Source organism: Pseudonaja textilis, chromosome 8 (genome assembly GCF_049901715.1).
Source record: "Pseudonaja textilis isolate UNSWEBS1 chromosome 8, rPseTex1.2, whole genome shotgun sequence".
NCBI lineage: Eukaryota > Metazoa > Chordata > Lepidosauria > Squamata > Elapidae > Pseudonaja > Pseudonaja textilis.
This window is the reverse complement of record NC_141997.1, coordinates 27849322-27873751: the sequence shown is the minus strand read 5'-3', so window position 1 is coordinate 27873751 and position 24430 is coordinate 27849322. Positions and strand designations below refer to the sequence as shown.

The following is a 24430-nucleotide window of genomic DNA, read 5'->3' as shown; positions in this document are numbered from 1 at the left end:
CTTTTGATTGCTCTCCATTTGCTTTCATAATATATAAAGCTGTACAAAGTAGTCAATCAAACAGTTATAAATGCATTTTGCCTATTTTGATTGAAAACAATGTAAGAAGATTATATCCTACAGTTTCATCAATTATTTTGAAATTTAATTTAAGACAAATGATTAATAGTGAATAGCCTTCATCAGGGTCTATCTCTGGAAAAACATACTGTAATAAGAAAAAAGGCTAGCAAGATTTAAGTCAATCTACCCGTACAAGTGAGGCAAACAGAATAAAGCGGGGTATTGTTTCAATGTTATCACATTTTATTATCCTAAAAGTTAGCTATCTCCTATTTTCATGCATAGAAACATTAATTTTCAAGGTGTTTTGTTCATTTATTTGTTTTGTTTCAATCAAACAATTCAATCAAACAATACAATCAAACAATCCTTGCAATTAACATAATCAATATTAAACAACAAACATAAAATTAATAAAAATACAGCTGTACTTTATAACTGTCCCAACTGATCGCTACATTCATTCTCTGGAAGAATTATTTTGACCAACTTTCAAGTTAAGTGCCAACTTTTAACCAAGATGTCAAGTTAGGTGCTAAGATGGTCTCAGGGAAAAGACTGTTGCATTAAACAGAAGTGGCAAATTTGTTTGCCAGCTTTGACTATTCTAATCTTCCAGAAACAGTGACCATAATTATTGGACTTATTATCCCCAAAACACTTTATTTCATTCAGAAAAGAATGTCTCCATGCAGGCATATGCACATGCACCCTTCATTTCATATCTAGCTTATCCATATTTGTGAAAGTGTAATGAGAGTGAAAGCATACTTGCACTTATTGCTATCTTGGTAGCATTGCAGTTGGAAAAGGCAAACTATCTGACTCTTTTTTGCTTGCTACAGACATAACTTCTAAGTGTTTTAAAATTGCACGTCCAAATTTTTCTATTGTAAAGTGCCAAGTAATTTCCAATCCTGGGAATTAGTAACTATGAATTGCTTGAATTTTTCCAAATGAAAGTGGAATGGGCTTATAGGTTTGCTAGGATCTATCATTTCAATGGACTGTAATAATTGCAATGAAAAGGTATTACTTTCCTTGATTATTATTATTTTTTTTGGCTTGGCTAAAGGCAAGGTGAAAATAAATTGATTGATTAAATCAATGCACCTACATAGGGGTGTTTTTTTTTTTAAAGTCCTACACTGATGCTTTGAATAGTCCTTCATGGCAATGCATTTCTAAATATATCACTAACCTCATAAAAATGCACTACATGGACTACCTAATATTTTAGATTTGAACACAAACTGCAAATTATCAGAATGATCAACTGTTGAACAGGAATGGAGAGACCCTGGGGTAGGGACCACCAAAATTGCTCTAATAGATCATATTCCATTTCTGAATGGCACAAGGGCATTGAGTCTTGACCTTTACAAAGTATTAGAAGACAAGTTGAGATCTATGAGAGGCAGACACAAGTCACAAGATCCCTTTTCTTGGCTTCTTCTTTTTAACCCACCTCAAAATGTCTGCGGGGGTGAGGGGTAGTCAGTAAGCTGTCTGGCTTTACATATCCCAGCCAGCATTAGCTCCAATTCATCAACCTTCTGCTAAGGTCAAAGTTCAGAGCTGCAGGCTGAACCAACTTTCTCTCTATTTTGGTTATATTTCCAGATGAGTAATCAGTCCTGATAAGAGCTGAAGATTCATTCATTCAGTATAGCTCACCCATCTGCTTCCAGTTAAACAGCAATTTATGCCATTTTGTTAAAATCTTGAAATCAAATCATGCTTTATTAAGAGATGTATTCTAGATAAGAGAGAAATGTGATGATTACTAGGACTGCCTTTCAAACAAAACCAGAGAATTTGCACTGATCTCTCTGTCAAATTGCAATGACAATATAGATGGGCCATGGGACCCAGTGTATTATAATGGATAAAGTTCTGGACAAGGAGCAATGAGATCCAAGTTAGGAAGGGAAGCTGACTTTAACTAAGTCACTTTGCCTCCACTCTAGACAGGAGGCTGAAATATATCTAATCAATTATCTTTCAAGGACTGTCTCAAAGGTGCTTTTTCAAGAGGCAACTGACTTTCAGGTTTTTTCTTTGAAAATGTTTCACTTCTCATCCAATAAGCTTCTTCAGCTCAGACTGGATGGTGGGGAATGGAAGGATTTATACTCCTTGCAGACAGCTGGTAATTTTAGCAAGTTGTTGAGGCCACCTGGAGGTTTGTCTGCATTTATAAGGGTCACCTGAGTGGTGCAAAGTGGTGTGGAGCTTTCTTGGAACTGTTGAAAGGACTGTGTTGTAGATTGGAAATAGATGATATATTCAAACCCAAGAATACATTAAGGCGGAAGCTTGTCCACTCCAAAAATAAAACACTCAGACAGAAACTGAGTAATGTGATATATGCAGTACAATGCAGCAAGCCAAGTGCAGTTCTGTACATTGGGGAAACAAAACAAGCACATGGCACAACATAGGAAAACAAACATGTCAGGACTAGATTCAGCAGTCCATCTACATTAAAAGACACAGGCCACTCTTTTGAGGACAGAAAGTTCACATTTTGGACAGAGAAGACTACTGGTTTGAAAGAAAGGTCAAAGAAGCCATCTATGTACAAAACTGAACAGCCCTTGTTGAGGTAATTCCCTGTTAGGAGAATGAGTGCACACAGGGAGACGTAGTGAGAGTGATGAAGAATAACACACAACCAGCACACAGATACACTGTATAGTAAAAATGTAGGTTTTTACTACCAGTAAAACGGTTAAGCAAAGTTCAACAAACAGTCCAAGTCATGCACGGTTAAAGCAGTCAGTTTTCAGTCCAGGGGTAATCCAATAACAAAGTTCAATATCATAAACAGTTCAGTAACAGACTTACATCAAATCCAAGAATAACGATGATCAGTAACAGTCAATACAGGAACAGCAACACTCTCAGCAACAACAGAACAGGACAAAACAACCCATGTTTCTGGCTCCATCTTATGGCCGTTAGAGGAACCACACCCAATTACAATTTTAGCATTCCCTTAAAGAGACAGTATAAAAATGTCTATCCTGGTTTATATATTTTCCAACCCAACTGTTAGGTGACTTACATTCCTAACAGCCCTCTCTCAACAGAAGGGGAGGGATATGACATCATCTACGTCCAGTCTATAACACAGTCCTTTTAACATTCCAAGAAGCCTCCACACCAATTTGCACCACTCAAGTGACCCCGATGACACAGATAAACGTCCAGGTGACCTTAACAAACTGCTAAAAGAATGCAAATGACCAGCTGTCTGTGAGGAATATAAATCCTTCCATTTCACACGATCCAGTCAGTGCTAAAGAAGCTTCTTGAATGAGAAGTGAAACATCTTCAAAGAAAAACCAGAAAGTCCAGTTGCTTCTTGAAAAAGTACCTTTGGGACAACCATGACCTGGATGACTGTGAATCTCCATAGACTTTCAAGGAATGCTTCCCTCTCTCCCTAAATTGATCTTCCAATTTAGGAATACCTTTTAAACTCGTTTGGTGTAGTGGTTAAAAATACCTGTAGAAACTGTGAGTTCTGATCTAGCTGAGTGATTTTGGACCAGTCTTTTTTTTTTTTCTCAGCCCTTGAAAGGAGGTAATGGCAAATCACTTCTGGAAAACCTTGCCAAGAAAATTGCATGTATTTGTCCATGCATCCTCTGAGAATCAGATCCAATTGAATGCAAGAAAAAGAAATCTTCTAAGGAAACCTATAGTCTTGAAAATCACTGTTACAGGAATTGCTACGCAGACAGAATCTAATACATGTTCTTTGATTTTTTTCCCCAACTATATGCAGTTTAATACAAAATTCAACATAATGACATCAGTGAATTTTATCCAGTTCAAATAACTTGTTGGTAAAATGTTTTAGTAAGATAAGAAATGGAATTTATCTCAGTGGTAAGCACAAAACGTATCTCTTGAGGCTCAGTTATCACTTGTGATTAACTATTGTTTATGCTCACTCAGCCAGTTTCAGACCGTAAAATGGTGTTTGTATCCAGATCAATTTGATTTTACAGAATTAATCTGAGAGGCACCATACCTAATGCTTCACTAAAGTGTGGATGTATCTGCTTGCATTACATTTGGTTCAACTACTTATTTTGTTAGTCTAGTCAAGAAAGCAATCTTTCCCCCTTTCTTATGAAAAATCAATATTTACAATAAACCCATGCTGTTTAGTGTTCCTGATTCAATTATTCTGATTCAAACTGAGGCAGAGCCTAGCCTGCATCGAGAAAAGAACCATGCCAATTCTTCATAGATGGAAGCCACACCTGGTATCTGAGTCACAGTTGTGATCAAACTATAATTCTTTGTGATCATGTTTTCTCTGTGGTGAAACATACTTCATGTTCCTGTGATCTTCAGGCACTTCCTGTGAAAAAGTATCCAGATCCAATATTTCCTTTTGTATTTATTTACATTCATTAGCATTTGCTGAAAGAACGAGCAAGGGAAACTTCCCCCAAATCAAACTGAGAACAGAAATATTTGGAGCAGTTTTTTTAAAGGAAAAAATAACCAAATACCTTTCTTAAAACCTTTAAAATGTTCTTGCTGTGATTTCTAATTAGCATAAAGAAGGACTATCTGAGTGAATCCATGTTTTGATGCCACTTAGAAGGCAATATTCCCTAAAAATGCCTCGACTAAAATCCCATTTACAATTAAAATATATGTGCATCATTTTTCTTCTGCATCTGCTTAGTTTAATGCACAACCTTTTATTTGCTCTTAGTAATAATGATCACCTTTGGATTTAAGTCCGCATTTTTGTTTTCCTTTTTATAGTCTGTTCTTGCATTAATAGCTTGAACTTAATTTTTTCCATTCTTCTGCACAATGACTGCACGGTGGATTCAAATAAATATTTTATAAAATATTTTATGTAAGTTTTGTAGAACTCTGTACTAATTAGTATTCTCTTCTTCCAGAACTTTCTTGACAGTTCAGATTATGAGTGGTTCCTCCTCCTCTTCCTCCTCCTTCAAGAAAAAGCAAAAGAAATAATTAGTAGCCTCTTTCTATCTGGGATAGTTGTTCTCTTCTACTGAACATACAGCTTCAGGAGGGAAGAACATGGAGTTCTGAGATACCCAATCAACCCTTGTGATCAATGGGGTGATAAATGCTGCAGCCAGACCATCCATGTTCAGTCATTATGAGTTACAAGATTTTCAATTTCATTCAAATTTCTGAACATTGTTTCTTGTTTCCAGCAATAGTACCTAGACTTATATTCTGCTACATATTGCTTTACAGCATTCTCTGAGCAGTTTACAACATCAGCATATTGCCCCCAATAATCTGAGTCCTGATTTTACCAACCTCAGAAGGATGGAAATCTGAGTCAACCTTGACCTGTGTCAAGATTGAACTTCAGACTGTGGGCAGAATTAGCCTGCAATAGTACATTTTAACCACTGTGCTATCAGTATTCTATTAATGCTGTGCTAATTATTTGAGACTATTGAATTCAACTGACTGTGACAAAAGACTTAAAGATCTTAATCTTGTCTTGTTAGTAACGAAATCTTGTAACCTAAACAAATTGTTAACAGAGAAAAATAATTGGTGATTTCTTCATCATAAAGAGAGATATTCAGTAAGGAAGCAAGAAAGGAAATGTCTGAGCTTTTTTCCTATATTTATTTTAAACTTTCAATAGGCTGCTTTATATACACTGCTCAAAAAAATAAAGGGAACATAAAGAAATAAGACATCCTAGATCTGAATGAATGAAATATTCTTATTAAATACTTTGTTCATTACATAGTTGAATGTGCTGATAACAAACTCACACAAAAATTATTAATGGAAATCAAATTTAGCAACCCATGGGGGTCTGGATTTGGAGTTACACTCAAAATTAAAGTGGAAAAAAACACTACAGGCTGATCCAACTTTGATGTAATGTCCTTAAAACAAGTCAAAATGAGGCTCAGTAGTGTGTATGGCCTCCGTGTGCCTGTATGACCTCCATACAATCCCTGGGCATGCTCCTGATGATGTGGTGGATGGTCTCCTGAGGGATCTCCTCCCCCTGGACTAAAGCATGCCCCAACTCCTGGACAGTCTGTGGTGCAATGTGGCATTGGTGGATGGAGCGAGACAGCATGTCCCAGATGTGCCCAATTGGATTCAGGTCTGGGGAACGGCCGGGCCAGTTCATAGCATCAATGCCTTCATCTTGCAGGAACTGCTGACACACTCCAGCCACATGAGGTCTAGCATTGTCATGCATTAGGAGGAACCCAGGGCCAACCGCACCAGCATATGGTCTCACAAGGGGTCTGAGGATCTCATTTCAGTACCTAATGGCAGTCAGGCTACCTCTGGCGAACACATGGAGGGCTGTGCAGTCCCCTAAAGAAACGCCACCCCACACCATTACTGACCCACTGCCAAACCAGTCATGCTGGAGGATGTTGCAGGCAGCAGAACGTTCTCCACGGTATCTCCAGACCCTGTCATGTCTGTCACATGTGCTCAGTGTGAACCTGCTTTCATCTGTGAAGAGCACAGGGTGCCAGTGGTGAATTTTGCCAATCTTGGTGTTCTCTGGCAAATGCCAAACGTCCTGCACAGTGTTGGACTGTAAGCACAACCACCACCTGGGGACATCGGGCCCTCATACCACCCTCATGGAGTCTGTTCCTGTCCATTTGAACAGCCACATGCACATTTGTGGCCCACTGGAGGTCATTTTGCAGGGCTCTGGCAGTGCTCCTCCTGCCCCTCCTTGCACAAAGGCAGAGGTAGTGGTTCTGATGCTGGGTTGTTGCTTTCCTACGGCCTCCTCCACGTCTCCTGATGTACTGGCCTGTCTCCTGGTAGCGCCTCCATGCTCTGGACACTACGCTGACAGATACAGCAAACCTTCTTGTCACAGTTCGCATTGATGTGCCATCCTGGATGAGCTGCACTACCTGAGCCACTTGTGTGGGTTGTAGACTCCATCTCATGCTACCACTAGAGCGAAAGCACTGCCAGCATTCAAAAGTGACCAAACCATCAGCCAGAAAGCATAGGAACTGAGAAGTGGTCTGTGGTCACCACCTGCAGAACCACTCCTTTATTGGGGATATCTTGCTAACTGCCTATGCTTTCCACCTGTTGTCAATTCCATTTGCACAACAGCATGTGAAATTGATTGTCAATCAGTGTTGCTACCTAAGTGGATAGTTTGATTTCACAGAAGTATGATTGACTTGGAGTTACATTGTGTTGTTTAAGTGTTCCATATGTGTGTGTGTGTGTGTGTGTGTGTGAAATACCACTCACGCATCATCCACCAAAACTCCAGAACCATAAAGCCTTCAAATTTGAACTTTGGCACGTATATTCCTCTTGGCTTCTAGGTGTTCACTAAGAAAGGATTTTTCGAGATGACCATCAGAGCATTAGTATTTCATATATTATTATTACACATGCTCTGATGCTAAGGAGTTCTCCTCCCTCTCCCCACCTGAAAATAAATCTGTTCCAAATGCAAAACACAAGCAGAGAAGAAGAGTTTCAGTTTCAGTTTTAGTTTCACAGCAGCAAACAGCTTTAGTACAGAACAGTTGAACTAAGTCATGTCCAGGCTCCTTGCTGTCTCAGCAAATACTGCTTCAGTTTCCAAACAGCCCTCAACTCTCCATACTGACAGGAAGCTAGTCAGATGAATATTGATGGATGCTAGTAGGCAGAGACAATTTTTCCCCTTATTTTGCTCCCCAAATATTCAAGCCGAATCACATAGTTTTGTAGCGAAGCACAGGTATAGAGCTAGTATTACATAAATTCATAAGTATCCACATTAACCAGGTGCTCCTCTCCTCTACCCCACACTCTGTTGCACTGGTGATTTACCTGGCTGGGTAATGAAACAGCTCACCCCCCAAGAACACATTATATAGTATTTTAAAAACAGTTCATTTATGTATATATCACCCCCTATACATCTATGGTCTGTGTAAGGTCTGATCCTTCCAAGATTATATCATCCATTCAAAAAATTATGTTAGGCAAGTAGCATGAATCTGAAATTCCGGGCATTTGGTTCTTTTGAATCTAGCAAGTTTTTTATTTTAATCCTTGGTCTTTTGTTAGACCATAGATAATTCATTAGCTGTCTATGCTAGTTGCTTAATACCTTATTCTTAATAGAAACTGGAGCTATTTGAAATTGAAAATTTAGTGCCCATAAAATATTCATTTTAACTGATGCATTTCTTCCTAACGAAGACAAATTTAATTTTTCCCATCTAGAAATGTTGTTACATATTTGCATATGAATAAATAATTGTCCCTAAATCCTGATTTCACATGCAATTATATGTCTTACTTTCATATGTATATGTATATGTTTGTGTGTATCTATGTATGTATGTATGTATGTATGTATATGTATCTCTCTCTATATATGTATATATTAGTATATATGTGTAAGTGTTAATGTACACACACACGCACACATGCACACATACTGATAATGTAGCAATTTGTCTTCATGAGACCTTATATAATACTAAACATGGCAGTTTGTTGTAGGCATTTTCATACTATCACTTTTGGTTGAAATACTCTGTGCACAGCTGCTTGTGTGAGCTGCTTTCAACACAGTTCACTATATATATATTTTTTAAAAAGGGTCCAATTAAAGTTCTCCTAAGATAAAGAAAGAAATATGGGTTGTACAATAATGGACTTGTCCACAGACATAAAAAGAGGGAACAAATACACATTTATCCTAAATGCTATGAAATAAGTGACACAAGATAAATATGTTAGGGATAACTTTGAATTTTTTCTTTGAAAGTAAATTTAGATTCATGTTGAAAAGATTTTACCAAATGGATGTGGGACCAAGAAAAAATGTTTATGTTTTTTTTTTAAAAAAAGAGCAGGACTTTGGCTGCATAGAAACAGCACCAGAAACTGACTTACTGACTCAAAAAGTTATGTGATTTTTTTTCCATACAGCCTGTTTGACAGATGGGATCTGCTATTACTGGAAATCTGACATTATAATTTGTCTCTTTTTTGTTCATATGCATGCTTTGACATTCTCACAAAAGCTTTCTAGTTTTTAGTTTCTGCTAAAACTAATGTAAAGTGGACACCCTTCACTTTTTTTCATTTGCATTTCTTTTCTGTAAATAAATCTTCTACCTTTCTGTCCCTCTCAATCCTTTTTGTTGAAGAATGAGTTTAATTTGCATCAAGTCATTCTAGTATAAAATTATTCTATTTGTGAGAAAGCAGCAACAAGTCCTGAAGTAAATCAGCAAGGATTAGCTGAGATAGTTATTGGTTCCACACAACTTGCATATAAGGGAGAAATACTTCTGCTAGGGCAGGGGTCTCCAACCTTGGCAACTTTAAGACTTGTGGATTTCCAGTCCCAGAACTCTGGGAGTTGAAGTCTACAAGTCTTAAAGTTGCCAAGGTTGGAGATCCCAGTACTAGGGGAATTGGAAGATGGATAAAATGACTTCTGCAGTGGCCAACACAACTCTCTTTTAGAGTTTAACGGCAGTTTTAAATATTGCAGCCGAACATAGAATACATGAGGAAGTGAAGACACTAAAGAAATCCTCTTCATTTCTAGTGCAAGTTGCCTTATTATTCACATGTTCCACTTTAAGACATTTATTGTCCAAGGCTACAATTTCTTTTATATTACATATATCAAGGATAAGGACCATAGATTGTAAATTTAGTCATTGGGGCCTTTCTTAATAGTGTCATGGTCTGCCAGCTATTATAGATACTGTACTGAATTTTAATTTAGAGGTAAATATGTAGAAAAAGGGGGTGAAATATTTGTGTTGTGATAAATAATGTACTTAAAAAACTGCATGATATGCTGGTTTGTATTTCAACAAGCAGGCAGTGTTAAGAAACAGAAGCAGGTTCTACCAGATCAACCCCCAAACTGGATTTTATGAAATATATTGTGATTATTCATCATGTATTTTACAGTTTTCTGCTTCTGTCAAGACACATACACACATGCACACAGAGAGACAGATACACAGACACTCTTACATAGACATTCCTTATCCTGCTTTCTAGATATGCTGGAAACTTTCTAAGTATGCTGTGATCTTCTGGAAGGGTTCCTGATGGATAAGGAATAATATACAGCTTTTTTGTTTTTATGTCTATTTGTATATCACCCAGAATCACTCTATGAGAGAGATGGTCAGTTTTTAAACATGATATACAAATAAAAATAAGGAGACGATGCCATGCAGACCTAACTAATTTGGATATTTATATACAACAACATCTGCTTTGCTCTACCTTTTGAGCTAAGGTTCTGCACCTTCTTAAGCCTTTTACAAGATTTTCTTGACATGTCTGTTATGGATCTTCCACTTTCTGTTTATTTAGTGACAAATCTGACAACATTTAGGAAAATAAAAGTTTCCTTCTAGTCACTTGTATTATTACTTTAAATATATATTTACAATATATCTATTATTTATGTGACTTATATGAACTATAGATAATTTAAGATATTTTAAAGATACATTAAAACAGAAGAAAAATGATTTGATTTGTATTTGAGTTCTAAAATCTAAGTCTTAACATTATTATTATTATTATTATTATTATTATTATTATTATTATTATTATTATTTGATATCTGATAATATATGAAAACATTTTGTTTCTGCTTTATTTTTTAAAGTGGATATATATATACATACACAGAGAGAGAGAGACAGAGAGAGACAGACAGACAGACAGATACATGCAGGTCTTGGAGTGTTCGGGTCTTTTCCCGCGTAAGATTGAGAGTATCTTGGCGATGTTTCAATGAGGTCCCACTCACCATTTTCAGGCTGGTGCTTTCGGCTTCATGCTTGTGCGAGCAAAGTGTGATTGGAGCTGCCGTCTCTCTTTAAATACTGGTGGGGAGGTTGGCTGTGTTGTCATTTCTTGATTGGTTGATGGAGTTGATGTTTGCAGATTGGTTGGCTTTTTTTGTAAGAACATGTATGGCTGAGGTATTGGCTATGTGTCTATCAGCCTCCTGTGTTGTAACTACCTGGGTAATGGGCTGTGTGCTGACCTTCTGAGTTCTATTGTTTTGACATCCTGGGTCTTGTGCTGTAATCTCCTGGGTTGTAATGACCTGGGTCATGGGCTGTGTGTGATGACCTCCTGAGTTCTATTGTTGTGACATCCTGGGTCTTATGCTGTAATCTCCTGGGTTGTTGTAATATCCTGAGGTTTTGTGGTGTAACCTCCTGAGTTCCGTGATGTGATATCCTGAGAGGGTGGCTGTGATGTGAAGTTCTGGGTTTTGGTTTGGCTCTGAGTTTGAGGTCTGGCTATGTGTTCATGGCATGTGTCAGTTTGCTTGGTTTGGGGGTTGGGGTGTGTGGCAGCTGGTGATGCAGCCATGGTCTGGTTTCTGGACAGTGGTTGCCTTTCATCTATGGGGTGGGTTTGGGTTTGAGTCTGGTGAGGGAGATTGATTATGGCATCATGTGTTGTTTTGGGTACGGTGTTGCTTTTCATGGCTGGGACCCATTTGTTGATAAGGGCTAGTTTCCATATGTCCGGTAGGGAGGAGGCATCATCCCATGTATTCATTTTATGGGGGTGTTTCTCTATTTCGATGGCTTCCCTGATTATTCTCTTGTTGAAGTGTTCAATATTGGAGATCAATTTGGTTCCCTCAAAATTAATTTCATGTCCTGTGGCTTTAAGGTTCTGGAAAGGGGAGAACCCGCATAACATGAATAAATGGGATGATACCTCCCACCTACCAGACATCTGGAAACTAGCCCTTATCAACAAACGAGTCCCAGCCACGAAAACCAACACCGGACCCAAAACAACACATGACGCCATCACTATCCAGATTCTGTCCCCCACTTCTTATCAACATTTATTATAACTAGGGTGTTATGTGACAGGTGCTTGTCTCTTTGTTATTATTATTCCAATCAATAGTTTCAGTGAAGTAATCTTTTAATGTAAATTATCTCCAAACTGCATACAAAATTTAAAACTGTAACCACTATCTTATTTACCTATTTTGGGGTGATCAGTGATGAGAGAGATTGTTTTTCATCATTGATCAAATATAAGATATGCAAGTCATGGGCATGTGCCCTGGAGATGCAATTGACTGTGCAAAGTGGCATTCATTGATCTGAAAAAGCGGACCTTGCACTAGCTATAAGTATTATATCTTATTTGGCCCCTTTTAGAGTTATATCCTGACCTTATAGTACTTTATATACAGTACTATAGTATGATATATGCAGTGTAGAGCTTTCTTTTCTTTTTTTCTCCTCACAGGATCCCTGAATGATAGGTGGCCCTGAAGGTAGTCCTTAGTCCAATGAACTTCCATGATTAAAGTAGTTTTGATGCTGTGTTTTTTTAATTACTTTTTCAGCACTTTAATAATTAGTACACACAGGTTCTCTTTCTCTGCATTCTGTTACAACATAATGCTGAAATATATGGAATGTACTACCACCATAAAAAATTAATACAAGGGTAATTGGAGGCAAAAGAACCTATAATTTTGTTGCATTGCTTTTTATAAACCCATATCTATCTGCGAGTGCAAAGATGAAATTGTGTTGAATAACACCAGAAAATATACACTGAAATTAAATCCTCAGAAATTCCATATTGATTTTAACATCATTCGTAACAGAACTAATTTACAGCTTATTTTGGCAAAATTTAAGAGATGAACAGCAGTAGTAACTTCTGGCATCAATTTAAAACTAGCATATAGATTTATATTTTGTTGGATTAGTCACTAAACTGACTGATAGTTGTATGGGTGAATAAAATGCTGCTTTGCAGGGGTGGCAGTGTTTTTAATCTACAAACATTAGCAGTACAAGGACAAATCAATTTTCTACAAAGCAGCCCTTAAAAGATGTTAGCATGCAGCAGACTTCTTTAGATAGCTACTGCTACAGGAACTAATTTTCTCACTATTTATTGAGCACTTTGATGATGAATGTAGCTAACTGATATTTAACAATGGAAATCCTCAGCCTGCTTCATTTCATAAGTTTACTGCTGCGAACATAACTGTGAACATTAGAAGATGGTAGCATTTGAGCTGCAAGTCTTCCTGGTGCTGCCCAATCAGAGCAGGTGTTTGAATGGCCATCTCTGAATCAGGGACTACAGGAACCTATTCTCTGAAGTAATTTAATTAAATTGGGAGAGAACATTCAGCAGGCAGGCACTTTGGATGACTATTATCTATTTCTAGAGCATTTTATGGCATTCACCAGAGTCTCCTTCAACTTCACAATGGATTTTCTTCTGAAAATTGGCAACATGGTTTCCTGTCTTTTGAAGACAGAAACATTCCCAGATGTTTTAAAGCCCTAACCCTTTTTAAAAAAAACAAAAAAACCAAAAACTATAAAAATCTGAACTACTCAAGGAAGAACTAGGAAAAAAAACTTGCCAATGTGTATGTTGTAGTGCTATCTATTATTTTAGTCACTAAATCTAAAAGACTCCAAGAATGAGAGAGTGCCTATTCCAATTCCAGACCACCTCTGTCTTCCTTATGTCCCATACATGTTCATGTTTTCTTAATAAGAGCTTCGATCTATTTTTTTTTTTAAAGACAGGCCTGCAGTGAGTTATGTCATTTCGATTCTGCTAATCGGAATATAGTCCAAGGTTATATACAATAGCCACCCATATTCACAGATGCTCTTGTGTATTAATATTGTTTGTCTCTGTAAAAGTGGACTGAGCACTACAAGGTCAGACAAAAAGGTAAAAAAGTAATAGCATTCTCTATGACTTTCATTGTTATACATAGAGAACTTAGCTACTTTGTTACTAAATCTAGACATTTCCTTATCTCATGACTATAATGTTCATTTCTCCATTTTTCTCTCTTTCTTTGTTCTTTAGGGTAATTTCTGCACTACCACTTGCTATCTGAATCTTGGAATTCAATTAGTTTCCTCTGTATGCCAGCAGTATTGCAATATAACTGCGGTAACAATTTGCTCAAGTAATTCATATATATATATATATATATATATATATATATATATATATATATATATATATATATATATTGTGTGTGTGTGTGTGTGTGTGTGTGTGTGTGTGTGTGTGTGTGTTTTCTGAGTTCTGGATTGTATTATCTTTGGTTATTTGGGTTTCTCACATAAATTGGAAGTATCTGCACGTTTTGATGAGTCTCATTCTCATCTTCAGACTGTGTCTTTGTCTGTGCAAAGCAGGGATGGCTGCTATTTTCTGTCTGTTTTGAAGGCAGTCTTGATGTGATGGTTCTTACTGATTTTGTCTCTTATGTGGCAATGTTCCATAGGTATGTTCATCTTCTAGGTCTCATTATGTCTCAGTGTGTTTTTGTCGATCAATATATATATGTGCAGGTTTTGCGTTTGGTCTTTCCCATTTTGACAGTATCTTGGTGACGTTGACGAGTCCCACTCGCCATCTTCAGGCTGGTGCTTTCAGCTTCGTGCGAGCAAAGTGTGATCGGAGCTACCATCTCTCTATAAATACTGGTGGGGAGGTGTGGTGTGCTGGCTCTGTTGTAAGCAGACTGGTTGGCTGTGTTGTTATTTCTTGATTGGTTGATGGAATTGATGTTTGCAGATTGGTTGGCTTTTTGTAAGAACTGTCTGGCTGAGGTACTGGCTGTGTGTCTATCAGCCACCTGTGTTGTAATGACCTGGATAATGGGCTGTGTGGTGACCTTCTGAGTTCTATTGTTTTGACATCCTGGGTCTTGTGCTGTAATCTCCTGGGTTGTTGGCTGTGTTGCAACATCCTGAGGTTTTGTGGTGTAACATCCTGAGTTCCGTGATGTGATATCCTGAGCAGATGGCTGTGATGCAATGTTCCGGGTCTTGATTTGGCTCCGAGTTTGACATCTGGCTATGTGTTCATGGCGTGTGTCAGTTTGCTTAGCTTGGGGGTTGGGGTGTGTGGCAGCTATATATCCATTTTGAGAATGAGTCATGTAAAGCTAATATAATATATGTAATTCAGATGTACGCTTTCAAGGAAGGAATGAAGTGCAAGAGTTTAGGGTTTTGAAAGTAGAATTCCTATGAAGCACTTTCATGGATCTTTGTGAATAGCACAAATGAAGATGGATAAACTGATCAATTTCAAGGTCTAATGTTTTTCCATGCATAAATTCAGTTTGTCCCATTTGTCTTTGTGTCTGGTTGTTTTGGAGTGTAATGCCCTATAGTATTATCTTGAGGGAAGAAGTTGAAACAGTTTATGTCCAGGACGTGAGGGACCTGTAGACATTTTCACAGCCGTCTTCCAGACTCATGCATTATACAAGTCTGCGATGGAAGGCAGGCTGATTGCCATTATTTTTTCTGCAGTCCCAACTGTCCATTGAAGTCAGTGTCTGTCTTGTTTGGTTGCTATGCAAAACCAGACAGTTACAGAGATGTAAATGACAAATTCAATAATTCATTTGTATGACAGATAAGAGATGGATGCCTATCCAGAAGCAGTGATAAAACTTTATGCAGAAGAGTTATAAGTGTGGAGTCCTTAATGCTCTGAGCTTGTTTGTTTGCTTGTAGACATTTCATTACCTGACTAGGTAACATCATGAGCTCTATCAATATCAGAGCCCTGATGATGTTACCTAGTTTGGAATAAAATAACTCCAAGCAAATAACCAAGCTGAAATATCATCAAGGACTCTACAGTTCAACCATGAGTTACATATATTCTCTTCTATTAGAGCTCTATGTACATAGAGAATTCAATGAAATCATATTCCTTCAAGGATAGCACTTCTCCCATCCTATAGAGCTTCATTAAATATTATTTATTTATTTGAAAGATAGCTAGATCAAAAGCTATGTGTTGCTAACCCAAACTCAAGATCTATTATCCTTGATTGTATGAGCAAATCATATCCTAGCAGACATGTTATGAAGTGATATTTGAGATGATAAGAATTAATCATTGACAGCCTTCTGGTATTCTAACTAAAAACAGAGCACTCATGCTAGGGTTTTCTTGTGAAAAATTAAAACATCAGGAGATCTATTCAGAGATGTATATAATTCATCTTTCTTGGTGGAAAGAGAGGTGATCCATTCAAATTCTTCATTTTATTTCCTTTCAAAATGGAAAATAAATAATCACAACCTGGAGTTAGAATAGTGCCTCTATAAATAAAATTTGAAGAAAAGCATACATGTATTATTTTTTACTATGCATAGGTAGCAAGTTTATTTTCAAATAAGATTCATTTGCCAAAGCATTAGTGTACCATTTTCTTCTCCACTTCCTATTTCTCCTTTCAGTGAAAGCAGTTAACCAAAGTTAAAAGAAGGTATTTTTTCATATAAGTTGCATGTATGAAGAATCCTCTGTTAGTTTGGTCACATAGTCTACTTCTAGCAACTTTATAGTGGTAAAAGTGTGTGTTACAGTTGAAATCAATCAGTATAGAAGAGATAGCAGCATTTTCTCAGTCATGTTTCCTTTCACAATTAATTCAAAAAGTTTGCCTAGTGTTAGAGTATAGGACTTGGCTTAAAGTAACCTGAAATAAAAGTCTTAACTGATCCATGACTTCTCAGTCTGTCTTCTCAGAGGTTTGTTTTATAAATATTATATATAGGAATATACTTGATGAATAGCAGTGTAGATGTTATTTCTCCACAAAACAGAGCTATAAAAAGAGTTAACATAGTCAGTTCAGGGATGAGAAAAATCTGAATATATAGTCTAATATTCTCTCATGGGGAAATCCAGTTTCTATCCTAAAATTAGTAGGGTTTTCCCATGCCAACTGAAATTTGTGTATTTCATAGTTCTAAATTAAGAATGAATTTCTATGTTTCTTCTAAAAAAGCAGAATATACTGGAATCTTGTTAACACTTTCCTTCCTCTCTTTAATGTATGAAGGAGATAAGTAGGCTACAAGCTATATATAATGGATTTGGATGCATACATGGTTTAACTGCACAGATTTATTTTCACAAATGAATATATGTGAATAAGATTCCTGGGCACATACATCTAGAAGAGGCAGAGAAGATTTTTTCCCTGCCATAATTTGATGCATGAAATTCAGGTTAATATATATGAGCATTTTAATTCTCTCTTTGGCCTATGTAGGAAGGATTTGCCTTTTCTTAGATAGTTTTTTTTTTAAAAAAACCCTCCACTTAGAAAAATGAATTTTTGCAACTGTATAGCCCAAGGCATGTTAACAATATATATATAATGGCTCAGAACAGGTTATTGGGACATTAGATAAAAAGGTGGAACATCAGGTCACAGAAGCAACCAATTTCAACACAACTGCATCAGAGATTGATTACTGATACATAGGTAGGCTTTAGGCTGGATTTCAGTTGATGGAAATGCTGATCCCAGCTACATTCATGCACTCTTCATTAGGGGATGCAAACTTACAAATTAAACCACCTCATTCTTGTATTCCACATCAGTTCTGAGAGAAAAGGACAAAACAAGGGAAAATATAGGTTGAAAGCCATTCTGCACTCCTCTCTCACATCGTTTTTGCTAATGTGGTTTGGGAGCAGATAAGAAGCCATTTTGGGGGAAGTAGCTGATAACCTTTACATTGAAAAGCAGCTCTTATTTTTCCAAAGATTACTGAAGCAAATACTAGAGAGGCAGTTCACATTTTAATGTTTCAATCACAGTTAAAACATTTGAATTTTTGCGAGGGCGGAGCTGGCATCTCGACGATACGGCATGTGATCTTGTAGGTCTGAGATAGCTGCTGATATCTTTGCTCCTGGACGGTCCTATTGGATCTAAACCATCCTGAAGAGACGGTGAAAGTGAAGAGAGCATCCTGTCGATCCCAGGGATATCGCAAAGTCCCTGGTAGATCCAGGAGAAGCTCTTCTTGCCAGCGGCAAAGAGACAGCCATTAAAGCTGCTGAAGTTGGGACAGCTCCGAAACGGAAGAGAACAGAAAGAGAGAGTGTGCCGGTTTGGTGAGAACTTTTTTTTTATTCTAAGATCTGAAAGGACACCCTAAAGAAAAGAAAGAATCTGTAAAAGTTTTGACAGACGTGATTAAGTGGATATTTTAAACAGGAATGTCAAAGTAATGTTTTTTTTTTCTCATTGCTGGATTTTCTATACACGATCTTATATTTTGAAACTGGACTGGTTTTTTCTTTTACATCTATTTTTTTTTCTCCTTTTTGATTTTGTAATATTTCAGGCTAGAGGCTCCCTTTTATTTTATTTTTTTAAAATATCTTTTTCTTCTTTTTTTAAATTAATTCTTATTATATCTTGCTTGTAAAAGGAGGGGGAAAGTGAGAGCAAAGAAACTTTGTAACACTGCCAACTAGAGGCTTGAAAATATTCTATTTCCCTGTGACCAGACAAAGCTGAGAAAGAAAGAACTGAGACTCTTTTTCAAGGACATTGCTATTTGATAAGATAGCGGGAAGTGCATGGGAGAGTATTTTTGCAGGTGCTCTTCTGGGTTTCTATCAACAGCTAGGGTCTGGTGTTGAAACCTAGGGGGAAAAATGGTGATAAGTTTTTGGAGAAGAGAGTTATAATAAGAGCCTTGGATAATTAAACCAAGTGCAGTGTGCTCTTTTTACTTTTTCTAAGTTGTGCTATCCCTCCTCACCAGCTTTATTGTATTTCATTTTATCTTTTTTTTTCTTGTAATAACTATTTGGGTTTTGGCTTTGTTGGAGCTTGTCTTTGTTTTTCTTTTTTTCTTTGGAAGTCCTATCTCTACGTTTGCTTTTTATTTTAAAGGGAAAGCTTTAGTATTAATGTTCTTTTTAAGGGAATAGCCTTTTTTTCCCTTTCCTGGTATTTTTGTTTTTTCATCTACCTTTCTGGTTTATTCTTATGCACTCTTTTCTATTTGAGACCTTTCAATTGGATTAAGGTGTTGAAGAATCTGAAGAATTTTTCCTTTTCCTTTTTTTCCTTTTTTTTTTCAAGCCTTTTTCTTAATCTAACTACTGATTGGATTAAGGTATACAAGAACCTGAAGAAATTTTGTCCTCCCTTTTTTTCTTTTTTTTAATCATTATTATTGGGCTTCTTTTTTCTACTATTTTTATTTTGAACTATAATTGGTTACTTCACAATTGGATTAAGGTTTAGAAGAACCTGAAGATTTTGAATTGCTTAAAATGAGTAGGAAATTTACAGCTTCTGGTTCTTCAACTTTTACTTCTTCTTCTCCACCATGTGGAGGACAACATTCAATACAGACAATGTTAATGCAAGAAAAAGAACAAGAAAAAGTGACTTTGCAGATGATTATGCAAGGAATTCAAAATATTCAAGCAAGATCAGAGAATATTGAAAAGAGAATAGAGAACATTGAACAAAGAACAGAGAACATTGAACAAAGAACAGAGAACATTGAACAAAGAACAGGGAAAACCGATGAAAAAGTGGAGAACATCCAACAAATGATATTGAAGTATGATGAGAGATTCCAAAAAATTGAAGAAGATAAACAAAGAGACAAGAAGATTGGAGATATTGATAATAGATTAATGGTGGTTGAACAAGATAAAAGTGGTATGTTGAGATGGAAGATGGATAGATCAGAATTCTATCTTAGATTCCAAAATGTAGAGAAAGAAAAAGGACAAAACTTAGCTAAGATAATGATAGAAATACTGGCTGAAGCTTTGGAAATAACTCAAGAGAAGATGATGGATGGAATAGATGAGGTTTTTTGAGTTTTCACAAGATATGCGATGAGAAATAGCTTACCAAGAGAAGTTCACATTAAATTTACAAAGAAAGCCATTAAAACGCAATTATTGCAAGTGGCAAAAGAGAAAACATTGAAATATAAAGACAAGGAGATTGTGCTCTTGAAACAAATACCCCGAAGAATGAGAGAGATGAGAAGAGAATACCGATTCCTGACTAAAATGCTACTTTAAAAAGAGGTGAGACTCCAGAAGGTTTAATGTTCACATGGCAAGAACAAAGACATAGAATTGACTCAATTGAGAAAGCGGAATTATTTTATACAGAATTTTTTGGAGGGAAAGAGGAAGAGGCAGAAAAAGAGATCTCACTAATTGAATTCCAAGAGGACTGCCAAATGGCGACTGAAAAAGAAGGTGCAGTAGGTGGAAAGGTGGAAGCCAAAGAACAATGTGAACTAAGATCTATGAGAGCTGCTAAACTTAACTACAAAATATAACCATGGAAGAGAAAAAATTGATTACAATTAATATAAATGGAGTTAACTCAGCTGTTAAAAGAAGGAAAACCTTTCATAAATTAGAGAAATTAAAATTTGATATAATTTGTCTACAAGAGTACATATTAAAAAACAATATGAACAATTGTTGATACAGTCAAAATTAGGGAAAATATTTACTTCCTTGACACAATGTAAGAAAAGAGGAGTGGTTTTATATATTAAAGAGACCATCCCAGCAAAATTGATTTATACCGATGATGATGGAAGAATACTAATGGTGGAAATAATGGACAATAATATGAAAACACTCCTGATTGCAATCTATGCTCCAAATGAAAAACTCTGCAAAAAAATACAAAATGCTAGATGAAATAAACTTAAAAGATACATGGAGAGAAAGAAATGTTAAAACTAAACAATACACCTTCTATTCAAATAGACACTTATCATGGTCCAGAATAGATATGATATGGATGTCAACAGAATTAATAACTAATATTCAAGAAATAAATATTGAAACAAGTACTTGGGCAGATCACAATCCAATGACAATTAAATGGAAAAGACAAAAAAGAAGATCTAGATGGACGTTAAATAATACTATTTTAAAGGAAAAAGACTTCACACAGTGGATGGAGAAAGAATTGCCTTTTTTCTTTAGAGAAAACGAAAAAGAAGATACGTTAATTCAGAATGTATGGGATACAATGAAGGCATATGTTAGAAGCTTGATAATAGACTATACAAGGAAAAGAAATACTATGAAAAGGCTAGCCTCTAAGGCCTTAGAGGATGAGTATAAAAGACTTGAAAAAGAGCTACAGAAAATGCCACAGGAAAAGGACATCAAGCTAAAAACGGATATAATTAAACATAAAATGGGTCAAATAGAAAAAGAAGAATTAGCACAGAAAATTAGAGGTGCTAAACAGAACTACTTTGAAGACTCAAACAAACCAAGTACATGGTTAGCATACAAACTGAGAAAGGAGAAAGAATCAAGGAAAATATTGCAATTAATAGATGACCAAGGCCAAGTTTGCTATGGTGGTAAAGAGAAGAAGGAAATCATTTGAGACTTCTATGGGAAATTATATATGCAAGAGAATATTGATGAGGAAAGAGTTAAACAGTACTTACAGAATACTAATTTACCTCAGATACCTAAAGACATTGAAACAATGTTAGAAAGCAATATAATGATGATGGAGTTAACTGAAGCACTCAAGAAGCAAAGCAATGGAAAGGGACCAGGCCCAGATGGACTTCCATCAGAATTTTACAAAACATTACAAGAATCGCTGAATCTTCCATTGCTAGAAGTTATAAATGAAGTTATGTTAAAGAAGAAGATACCTAAATCATGGTCAGAAGCCTATATTACACTTATTCCAAAAGAGGAGGCTGATCTGTTACAAATTAAGAACTATAGACCCATTTCTCTACTAAATGCAGATTATAAAATTTTTGCTTCAATATTGGCAGAAAGACTTAAAAATATTTAAATAAATTTATTCATCCTGATCAAAATGGATTTCTGCCAAAGAGACAAATTAAAGACAATATGAGAGTAATCTTGGACACCTTGGAATACTATGAGGCACATCCTGAAAAACAAATGGCTCTGATATTTCTAGATGCACAGAAGGCATTTGATAATGTGAATTGGCGATTCATGTTATTACTGTTGGAGCAGATGGGTTTTGCTAAAAAATTTATTCAAGCAATAGAAGCTATATACTATAAGCAAACGGCAAAGGGAATGATAGAGGGACAATTGACAGACTCTATCAATATAACAAAAGGAACAAGACAAGGGTGCCCACTGTCACCTTTGTTGTTTGTGCTAACTTTGGAAGTGCTAAACAGAAATATTAGAGATGAAAAGAATATAAAAGGAATGAAAATCAAAAAGGAAGAATTTAAGCTGCAAGCATTTGCAGATGATCTGGTTTTCATGTTAGAAGACCCTCTAGAAACAGCACCAAAATTGGTAGAAAACATAGAGACATATGGAAAGGTGGCTGGTTTGAAAATAAATAAAGATAAGACAAAGATTTTGACAAAGAATATGCTATTAAGACAAAAGGAAGAACTGGCAGACCTATTGAAAATTCAGGTCACGAATAAGATCAAGTACTTGGGGATATATTTGACAGCAAGATGTAGTACACTGAAAGAGAATAATTATATCAAACTTAAACAGCAGATAGCGCTAGATCTGGCAAAATGGGAAAATTTACAACTGTCACTAATAAGGAGAATTTCAACAGTCAAGATGAATATATTACCCAGAATTTTATATTTGTTTCAAACAATTCCAATTAGGCTTGGAACAGATTACTTTGAAGATTTAAATAAAATTGTGTTGAAATATATATGGCAAGGTAAGAAAGCGAGAATAAAGTTAAAATTTTTGCAAGATGCTAGAATTAGAGGAGGATTTGGTTTGCCTAATTGGAAGTTGTATTATCAAGCTACAAATCTGATGTGGGTTAAGGAATGGATAACACTAAGAAATACTAGATTGTTGACATTAGAAGGACATGATCTGTTGTTGGGGTGGCATGCTTTTTTATGGTATAAAGGAATTAAACACAGGGATATTTTAGAAGACATTATATACAGGAGTCTCTGTGGTTAAACTGGGAGAAGATTAAAAGACAATGTTATTTGAAAATTCCAGTCTGGTTATCGACTATCGAAGCATTTTCTTATCCTATAATATACAAAAAGGAACAAACAGATATGGTGAAATATTGAATGAAAAGGGTGAACTCAAATCTATACAAAAGCTAGAGGAACAAAATATAAAGATGAATTGGTTTTCATATGCGCAAATACATTCAAGGTATGATAAAGATTCTAAAATGGAAGGTTTCTATGATAAATTGATTGATTTAGATAAGATTTTGACAGGTACTGATGAAAAGGTGATTAAAAAACTGCATGGATATTTATTAGAAATTAAATTAGAAGAAGAACAAGTTAAAGAAACTATGATTACTTGGGGGAAGAATTTTGGATATGGGATCGATTTAGAGAAATGGCAAAAATTGTGGTCTCAAAATTATAAAATGACAATGTCAACAGCATATAAAGAAAATTTGTATAAGATGTTTTACAGGTGGCATTTCCCCCCGACAAGAATAGCAAGAATGTTCAAGAATAAATCCGAAAAATGTTGGAAATGTTATCAGACACCTGGCTCATATTGCTATATGTGGTGGACTTGTGCGGATGTTAAAAAATATTGGACTAAAATCCACATGTGGTTGGAAAAAATGACAAAAAAAACCAAAACCATATAGACTTGAAATCAGAGATATTTTTATTGGGAATTTTACCTGAAATATATAGTAAAGACTTGAAATACCTGATTGTAAATGTATTAACAGAGGCTAGGATTGTATTTGCTAAAAACTGGAAAAATGAGAAAATAGCATTACAGGAAGAAATCATTAAGAAAATATTGGAATATGCTGAAATGAGTAGATTGACATTTGAAATTAGAGAACAAGAGGATAAACAATTTTATAAAATTTGGGATTTATTCTATCAATGGTTAGACAATAACACATGGTAATGAAATATGTAGTTTCTTAGAAAATAATAAATATATAAAGATGTACTTCTTTCTTATTATATCTACAAAATGATTTTAGGATAGATTTGGGATGATAATATGAACTGTTATAAAATAAACTAAGTAAATTATGATTATCTTGTAAACATGAATGAATAAAAGTATAGTCAAATGATTGATTAATAATGATACTAAGGTATTTAGTTTTTGATTGAAAATATGAGATTATAAGCAATGTAATTGTAATTGAAGACTACGAAATGGAAGCACAAAACAATTTGTAAACCAACCGGCACACTGTATGTATACATATGGAAGATGGCTTGATGTTTTTATGTTTTGTTTGTTTATGTTTGTTTTTAAAAACCAATAAAAATTAAAAAAAAACCAACATTTGAACTTTTGCCTGCTTTCCCCTCCTCCAACATGCTTTTTTTTTTTTTGGTACTTCTTTCTTTTGTGGTTTAATCTTAATATAGCTAAAATTAGATATCAATTCTAATTCTACATGGTCTCTGGTGTGGTAGAGGTTGGGTATCGGGTAATATAACACTAGGAT

The 24430-nt window shown here is 35.7% G+C and overlaps 1 long non-coding RNA gene across 1 annotated transcript in view; it reads right to left on the bottom strand.

Annotated features, from left to right (window-relative positions):
• Positions 1-4990: 4990 nt before the first annotated feature.
• LOC148125158 (uncharacterized) overlaps positions 4991-24430 on the bottom strand; it is a 184591-nt gene continuing 165151 nt past the window's right edge. The window contains exon 5 of the long non-coding RNA XR_015744505.1: positions 4991-5054. This is a non-coding gene — a long non-coding RNA (uncharacterized LOC148125158). The remainder of the gene's footprint in view (positions 5055-24430) is intronic.